The following is a 10,270-nucleotide window of genomic DNA, read 5'->3' on the forward strand; positions in this document are numbered from 1 at the left end:
AGGGTTTGTGGGTTGATTCTTTTCATTAAAAACAAAATAATAAATTATTGTTTACATAAGGTTGACAGCACTTTTTCACAGAGCTGAGACAGAACAGGCAGCCAGCAAAGGGAAGACAGGTGAAAAACAAAATTTAACAGTCTGCTAACAATTAAATCATCTTTGATTGTGCTCATTTACAAACAAGAAAGGCCCTGTCTAATCTCCATAAGGGAAAAGGAAGAGAAAAAAGATGCTAAACCTGAAATTCATTAGTGAAATGCATTTAGCGTCTAAATTAAACAAATAAGTACTGTTAATTTCAGTGTGTTTAATTAGCCTGTAAAAGAATACAAACATATTTTTTAAGATTAAAAATGCAGTTTCATGGCATTTTTATTATTATCACTATTTGCTCCCCACATACTGAAATAGCACATAACTAAAAAATAAAACTAAAAAAATGAATTTATTTATTCATTAACTTCAATATAGAAATTAACCAGAATTTATACAAATTATTTCATACACAGCTTTTTTCAACAATGCATTTTAAACAGGTGTTTTAAGACCATTGCCTAGTGGTTCTTCTTCCAAACATGAACCTTTAAAATCTATGCTCAAGGAAAACTGGCTGCCACAAACATTAAGGGAGCACTGCTGATCAGGTACCAGGTCACAGGCTTTTTTTTTTTTTTTTTTTTTTTTTTTTTTTTTTTTTTTTAAACTGACTAGAAGGAGCAAATAGACACCTGACTGGATTTACAAAAGTTAAGACACCTGCCTTCTCCTCAGTTGCTTTCAACTCCCCTAATAAATACTAATAGACTAATACAAGCCACAGACTAGCTGGAGCCTACATTTGAAATCTGCTCTCAAACCTCATTTGCAGATTGGCCAGATGGTAATTAGTGTGGAGGTGTTCTCCAGGCAGACTCGCTTTCAGGGCAGGGTTTTTTAAATTTTATTGGGGTTGGGGGAGGAGAAAAAGAAGTCTTTTTTTTTTTTTTTTTTTTTTCCCAGTTAAGATTAGTAACAGCTAGGAAAGGGTGCATAAAAGCCAAGCTACAACAGAATATTCTCTAGTTTGTTATATTTAAGAAAGTGCTTGCAACTTAATCCAGGGAGACCAATAAACAGAAGACTAAAATAAAAAGGCAGAAGGCTGCAGTGTCAAAGTGCTGTTAAAGTACATGAGAAAAGCAATCCACTTGGGGTTCATTGTAACACTTCTAATAATGAGCTTCCCATATTTAGACACAAGAGATAGCAAATTCAAACCCCCTGGAAAGGATGCAATACAGTTATACAACAACATAGCAAACTGTATTTGTTTTGTTATTACTACCTATGCACCCTATGGTTTCTTTAGGGAAGATGATATGATATCTTTATACCGTGGTGTGTAAAATAGCCTGAAATCTTTCTTTAACACCACTAACGTAACAAAATCCTCCCTGAATAGTGAAAGACCTCCACTTGAAGTTAAGCTTGATCTTAAACATCACTAAAAAAATAATATGTTTTGTTACTGCATTTCTCTCTGAGAGGTTTTCAAAATCATTCCAGTCAGTACATGAGATAGGATACATATTGTCGGGGATAAGTTGTTAAAGTGAATTTGAAATGTGCTTCTCAAAATATCGTTTACACATTTACCAGATGGTAAAATAAACATGTAAATTGTTATCGAGTATACACCAACTTTATACTACAATTTTACCCACTGTAGAAATGGTGTAAAAATGCTGAATATAGTGTTACTTGTTCATTTAATAGTTTATTAACATTTTAAATACTTTTGGAGAATAGGTTTACTTTCGAATTCAAAAAATACTTACTTAAGCAGCATTTTAATCCATCAATCAGGTCAAACTAATCTACTTGCTTCTACATTCAGCACTTTAATCAGTGATACGACTATCATAAACACAGTTCATTTCAAAGTATTTGCCTATAAATAGATGTTACATGTATTTATTAGAAATTGGTTTTAAAAGACTAATTTAAGGTGCACAGAGTGTTGCAAAGGTAATTTTGGAAGTGCAATTATCAATATCTCAGTTAAAGGTAGCTGCTATTAGACCACCAGGTCACCTTCCACTGGAATCTACTCTTCCATAAGCCATTGAACACATTCAGAAATTTGACCACGAATATTTTACTTTTGACAAAACAGAAGGCATGTGTTAATGAAACTCTGTATCCTAAGAACCTAATGTGTACACTAGGTAGAAATACACTGGAATTAAGATCTTTCCACTCAACTAACCCTTGATCTTCCCTAAAATAAAAGGTCCTATACATATGATCATTTATTAATGGTCCTGGTGGAAACATCAGCTGAAGTATTCTGATGAAAGTTTGTTGCTTGTGCTACCAGTAAGTGGTGCCTGGTGTGTCTTCCCTACCAACCCTGTACATTAGTTATACTGTGCTATGGAATTTTCTTTCCCACCTTTCAGGCTATACCTGTTTGTTTGTTTGTTTTTAATAAATATTTTTTTAAAAAAAGGTAGGGAGGGGAGAAGAAATAAATTCATTCTTCTGCAGTCTTAAGTTTAGGAACTTTCCTCATCTATGAGGAAATATATCCACTCAGCACATTTTATTTTTAGTCTATGTACCCAACAGACTCTGAACTGCTCTTTAGTAATGAGTATTTCAGCTAGTCTGCACACTCTAAAATATCCAAGGTCTTTTTTTCATCAATCCACAGTGAAGTCTTGGATTCTCACCTGAGATCTGCTTGAATTATTTTTTTCTGAGGCTTTTTACAGCATCCAGATTCAACATCATACCAGTTAAGCTCCTGTTTACTATAATGTTGCTGCTTTACTATTATATGCCCTTGGCAATAAGGTGTTACAACATAGATACAAGTAATACATGACGATTCTCAAAAGTACTGGCACAGACTTACCTTAAGAGTTAGTGAATTTTGGAGAAGCTTCTATATCCAACAAATACGCCGTATTAGTAGGTGTCACAACATAAAATACTACAAACCAAAATTATCATTAAAGAATATTCTCCCATATAGAGAGCTAGCACAAAGGTAGTAGATAGCAAGGTTTAGCAAGCCTGTCTAGTTTCTCTAGCTTGTGGTTTAAGACTCAGAAGTCCTACTGACAAACCAAGTGCCAGAAGCTGCACCACACTGGATGCTTCATCACGGCTCCAGTAGAATCTTTTAGGGAAAAATAAAAAAACAACAATTTGCATGTGAGCACTTCTAAAGCACCATTTGGAATTTGCTGCTTTGCCAGCCTACCATTTAGATTACACTGCAGCTGAAGCATTTTGCAAAAAAAAAAATACACAGGAATACTTAATGATGCTAAAGAGATTACAATAATGAGGTTTTCATATGGAAATAACCAATCATGTAATTTAATTATATAATGTCCCCCCCAAAAAATAAATATATAAATAAATAAATTTTTGTAAAGGGTTGGTTTAGAACTCATTAAGGAGAAACAAAATGTCAAACTTAAAGAAGTAACCTAAATGGAATGGGGAGAAATGGAATAATGAATGCAGATGGGAGGTGTCCAACAGCACACCTGCAGTTGCCAGCATACCTCTATACATAAATCAAAACAGATGTTGGGAAGCACAGGAGTCTGACTACCAAAATCCCTAGCACATTGGGAGTCATGTATTGGCTTCAGTGTATAAACAACTGCTATAGACTAAAACACTGAGCACGAGAGGGAACTGGTGAAGAAAGCACTGTCTTCAGAGTCTGTGCCACGAAGCACCAACCACCTCTGCCAGCTAACTTCAAAGCAGAGCCTGAGCCAACACTCCTATAAAGGCAGGGCGATCACTGGAAACTTGAAGCATATGCTGCTATTTACATAACTAATTGTAGCATGCACAGTCAAAAAACAGCCTCTAGCTTTAGCATATATGTGCAAAATAATTGATTGTACTGTATACAGAAAATTAGAAGCTGTCAGAAACAAAGCCACTAGTAACAGCCCCGAGAATCTAGAGGAGGCATCTCCTAGATTGCAGAGGCTATTCTTCACACAGCTGTGTGATTTACAGCAGGATATAAATCTAGGTGAGATTCAATGATAGCTGACACCCCATCCAAGCTTTCAGCCCAACTGACGTACACACCCCATGATCTGATGGTGGAGATGCTCAATAAAAATCTTCCCAGACTCTGACCAGCTGTGATTTGTCACTGCAAGCATTATAATACAAGATAAAATTTTGCAAAAGATATTGCAAATATAACAACAATGCTCATCTGTCTGCACAACATATACCCAGCCTTGCAGAATAAAATGAAGAAAAATGTAAAGACATAGAATAAAACCCCAGCTGAGTTGCACCTAAGACTCCGATGAAAAATAGGAGGACACCAAGACGTGGAAAAATACAAAAGATGCACTAAAGCTGCATTATACTGGCAGCTTCTCAGTGGGAAAATAAATAAATAAAATGGAGAAAATAAAAATAAAAATAAAAAGGTTTCTCAGGCAAAACAGAATGTTTGCGTAACCCAGAAAAGAAAATGCACATTGCTTCTAGAATATTCTGCTACTATTCAGAAATAACATTATTAGAAAATGACATTCAATAAGATCTACATTGGATAAATATGACGTATTCTTTCAATCACAGAATAGACTAGAATTTCTTGAAATGTTTAATATTTTTATATTAAAAATGATTAAGATAGATTATTAAGATATCCTCTGGCTAGTAATTTTTTGGAAAATTATATTAAAATGTAAAAATAAATAAGCTGTAAAGAATCAAGCTCAGATCAGCAGTGGCCCTATAAATTGCAGTACAGCACCCACAAAACTAGTTCATCTGTTACTTGCCAATTAGGAGAAAACTCATAAACAGACAACCTGTTTAATTCAGGTTAAACCCATAAACTGACACCCTCAGAGAAAAAAAAAAAAAAATATATATATATATATATATATATATGTATATTGAGTTAAATCCTTTGAAACCATAAGAATCTAGGTACATGTAAATAAAAACATTTGGATACAAAAGAAAGCAGCCTTCAATGAATCTCTTCCTTTTCACTATTCCTCAGCAAGAAAAGACCCCTGTCAGAGCATCTCCTCAAAAGGAGTTAAGGGAGAGAGCTCACCGATGTGCTCAAGCCCTGAACAAAACCAGCTCTGGGGTGGGCAGTGAGGAAAAGGGCAGAGGAGAGCAAGGCAAAGGCTGGAGCTCACGTGAAGCTCTGGAGGTCTACCAGAGAAGGAGAGCAGAAGCTACCAGGGGACTACTGGTGTATGTGCATCAGCTTGGAGAGCTTCTGCTTCATCTCTCAGGTGTGCAGCAGTGCACGCACCATCTTAACCAACTCTCTGGGGGTGGGTTTTGTGTTATGGGTCAACCCACTGCCTGCAAGAGGGACCGTCTGGCTTGCTGCAGCCCTGCCCTTGCACCACCGGCCAATGTTTCCCCCACAACAGCACCATTTCCATCCAAGCTACTTCGAGGTGCTTAGCTGAGCAAACCCAACCTTAGGGAAAGAGTCGGGTACACAGAGCTGCACAATCTCCCTGAGACAGCTGTATACATCAAGCTATAGTCAAAATTAAATACAATTACTGTTTAGCAGAGTGTGTATTTAACACCGGCATTGCCCTTGTCCTGCTGTCGATGGGAAATCTGACCATGGTGACAGAACTGCATTTTCATTACCAAGGGGAAAAAACACCCCAAAACCCACAGCAGATAACACTACTAAAGAAAAACAGACTTAGGTCCTCATCCTGCAAAGACATCTGTGCATCTATCTGCTAAACTTTACACTATCACAGGACTATTTGTGTTGTTTCTCTGGTTATAAAGTATTTGGAAAACGAGCGTATACTGCTAATGGACTACCGTGGATTTGGGCCTTTCAAGTTACACCCATCTAAATGGCATACAGGGAAACGAACTCCTGAAGCAATCTTTCATCCATATGTTCTTCCAGTAAATTTTATACTGAATTTTCAAGTCCCACTTTCCATTTCTGTTGTTACACTTCATGCTACTTAAGTTTAGGTCTACCTATAAAAATGAATCAGACTGCTATAAGAAAAAACAGATTTTAAATACAGTTAATTGATATCAGTGATCAGAGAAAAATTGTAAGTGAACAATATATGGAAATACATCAGCTGGAACACTGAAATGTTTAAAAATACAGCACTGAATGTTAATCTCAGGTTTTTTATCCTATTTAAGAGAAAAGAAAAAGAGCGACTCTAGATAAGACTGCAAAATGTGTGAAAAAAAGGATACGGACATTACCAAATTTTTGACAGATATAAGAAGGACTGAAAATACCTGATTAATTTCCTTCCATTCAGCTTCTGAACACTTCTTCAGTACTAAAGGAATCCTCTTGGCATAAATATTGCCCCTAAAAAGGGGACAAATCCTTGCATAACATGCACTAGCCAAACAGGTTTTGATCTATCTATGAAGACAATTAAGGCATCAAAATCAACTTTGACAATAAGCAGAAATAAAGCTTCAATTATTCTTATAATCAAAACAGAGGTAATTAAAAATGCAAGTACAATAAGATAGCATTTGGTCTTTTTTTTTTTTTTTTTGAAATTCTTTTAATATAGGAGAAAAAAATACATATATCAAAGTAATACCTGGCCCTGTTCATTCCATCAAACTGCCCCTGCTTTGGGCTGTATCTCAACACAAGAGGAAACAATCAGATGACACAAATCAGTACTGATCTACTGAACCAAGGAAATAACATAATTTTGCACCAGTTGAGGATTTAATCTGTGGTACTCTGCCCACAGTTCAGCAACAAACCCCAATCCTCAATTAATATCTGAAATAACTGCTCAATGAGGTGTCCAAGGCTAAAACTGTCAAAAGGGTGGGCATAACTCCGAACTCAGAAGCACTGCAGGTTTCTCGGTGAAATGTGCAGCATTTCTCAACATAGGCTACTAAACCATTCAGTGACTTTGAAAAATGCCCCTACCCCTTGTCACTTACATGTGGTGTTTTCAATAGCTTGACTCATGAGCTGTCAATATGAAGCAAAACCTTTCACCTCTTACTCAGTACCTTGCATCTCATCCAAGTCAAATGCCCCCTTCTGCTAACACAACAGAAAAGTAAACTGAGCTACCAGAAGGGAGCTTCTACCAAGCTTAAGGTGCTTTAGAAGTACAGGGATAAGGTGGTGGAAACACCAAGAAGGGGGAGATGCTTTAATAGTTTGCTGAAAACGGACATAGTGTGGTGAGCAGATATTCCTCTGTGGCGTTACACCACAGATCTGACCTAATGAAATGTGGGCACCACTCACATAACAATGGGCAAGAAGGGCAGTGCTGCTGCAAGGCACTGAGATGGGATTCCCAGGAGATATAGCAGCATGTGTGGATGAGCCCCAGCTTTCCTCATAGCCAAGGAGTGACCACCACATTTCCTCAGCATCTCCAACAGGAGAGCCGCAGAGGATGGAGATCAGATGGTCTGGTTGTTGTCTATCCCCAATAATCAACGTCTGCCCTTCAGCAAACATTTCCACAAAGGTAAGTAAGCTGTAAGCAGGGTGTTAATCAATCACTAAAAGTGTTCCTTAACTTACATTTGTGATTTCAGTTTAATTCCTGGTGGGTGGGTGTCTCCATCTAAACTAGGACACCTTTCAGCAACCTAAATTTTCCTCTCAATTCAAAGTTTCAGTCCCAGACCAGTATTATCTGCTTTGGGATAAAATACACTCCATGGAAGAAGCCTACTTAAAAAAAGTGAATTCTGTAGCATGGCCTATAGAAATTAAGATGTGACTTCTAAAAATAAGTTTAATTTAGGAGTAGCACTAGAAAATTAAAATTAATTTAAAAAAAATACCCAAACAAGCCCCCCAAAAAGGTATTACAAATGACTGAAGTGGAAGCTTGTCTGATGCGCTTTGGTAACTCATCAACGCACTGTTTCTACTATATTAAAAAAAAAAAATCAAATTATTAAGTGTATTCTAAATTAGTCAGTCACTTCAAGGTACACGAATATCACAATTATTGAAAAAGGCCTTGATCCTGAAAACATTTATGTCTGTGAATTTTTAGACAAGTGAATAGTCTTTGTAGGACTGACCTCTTACTTTACGTTATTCACACATATGAACTTGCATGCACGATCAGAGACTAAGGCAGGAATACACATTTACAAGCTATCAACATTTTACCTAAAATGTCTCTTAAAACAGATTCAAAGTCATTACCAGCTGTTTCTTATTTAAAGCTTAAGAAATAAATGCCTGTTAATACAGTCTAATATTATAGTTTACACAGAAGGAATGTAGCTGAAGTCTTCATCCATTCTGCCTTTAATTTTGGAAAAAAAAAAAAAAATCACCTAAAAAAGTCAGCTTAGGACCAACAAGATCATTCGTACATGTATCAGCCCCTTAGTGTTAGAAACACAGCAACCCGGAGGAATTGCAGTGGTAACATGAATAAAACATCACAGATTTTATTGTGTAACATATTTTATCAGGCCAAAAGTTATACCTTATCAGGAACGGCAGCTTTGGATCTTTATGCATCAATGATTATTCTACCTTTATAAGAAGGACAATATTACCTATGATTAAAATTTCTAGATACAAAGATATATATGCTTTTCAAAGAGATATATATGTTTCAGATACACATATCTGAACAAATAGAAGGCTCTCAAGTGATTGTGGTCTTGAAATAAGAGGTGTTTTTGTTTGTGCATTCCCAAATTAATATGCATTCTGATAAATCCATGAAATGTTATCAGTAAACTGCGTGGCTCTCTAGACCTGCTACAAACATATTAGCTGAAAAAAACAGGGTACTGAATGCGAACAGTCTGCTGCCTTCTATCTACTTATCACTCCGCTATTTCATTTTTTTTTTTCCTTTGACTTTGTCCCTGTATCTTAGCTAGTCACACATTCCCCACTGGAGACCACATTCATGACAAGTTTTAATACTTAAAACGAAACCTTGTGTACAGTTTGCACAGAAGCAGTACCTGGAAAGCATACTTCCATGCAAAATCCTTTTTTCTGCTTTTCCCAATACACATGCATTCTATTTTTGTGTCTGAGTGATTTTAAAATTCTCCTATGTAATTTAAATAAGACTTCCAAAAACAGTAACCTTTCACAGGGATAAAACACAGCATTTCCAGTTGACAAAATAATTTATGAGGGACATACAAAGCACCTGAAAACGCAGACTGCAAATAAAACCATTTTAACTATAGCAACAGAACTCACTGCATAATGTTATAAGTAAAATTATGCAATTAGGTCTCTTATCAGACTTATTCAGATTTATGCCAGTTAGGGGGGGGGGGGGGGAATCATTGTTCACCACAGTTCCCTCGAGCACTACCTAGGGGAGGGGAGTGATGACCAGACAGCGAAAATTAAGAAGAACGTGTCCCACCTTACGCCTATTCTGCCAATCTGTCGCGGTTGTTCTTCTAGCTCCATAGGTTTACATGATTTTTTTTTTTTTTTTTTTTTTTTTTTTTTTTTTGCTGACAAGTAATACAAGACAGATTCTTGCCTTCTTAGGATCTTGCAATCTAGTTTAGACATAGCACGTCAAGTGGTGATGAAAGAAGGTTAGGGTGGGTTTGAAGAGATAAGGATTCCAACAGTAAACGATGCAGAGACATCAGTTTAGTAATGTACACATGTTTTGCATGATTCATTGGACCAAAATGGCCAAAGGAACTTAAAAAGCTGTCAAAGGCATCTTTACCTCTGACCTACCTAGTCATCCATCTGCTTCCTCATACTGTCAATCAAAACCCTCCCATCCTTATCACTATTCTATTACACACATTTTCCGCAACCATTTCTCCTCCAGCTCTTAAAAAATATCTTAGCAAACATTTCAATCAGTCATTAAAAACCTTGTTAAAATATGCAATGTGTCATCAAATATGCATAGAGTACTCGTGCAAAATCTGCAGAGCGTAACTCACCATATTACATGGGATATAGCATTAATGGGAAATATCGTGGAAAGTATTACCGATAGGAACTTTGAATTACTTTCTAGGGATCGTCTTGCTCGGAGCTTGATTTTGTGTAATTTCAGTAAGGCAAAGAAAGGGCAGTTGAGTAGATTATTTTCCCGAATAATTAAATTAAAAACCCGCTCAGCACGGCTAGAATAATAACACAAATTATACTTCATGTAAAATTCATGCAATTAGTTGCTGGTCTCACAAATTCAAACTCGGGGTTTTGCTTTAACTAAACTGCAAGTATATTATC

The sequence above is a fragment of the Aythya ferina genome, assembly GCF_964211825.1.
Source record: "Aythya ferina genome assembly, chromosome: 6".
NCBI lineage: Eukaryota > Metazoa > Chordata > Aves > Anseriformes > Anatidae > Aythya > Aythya ferina.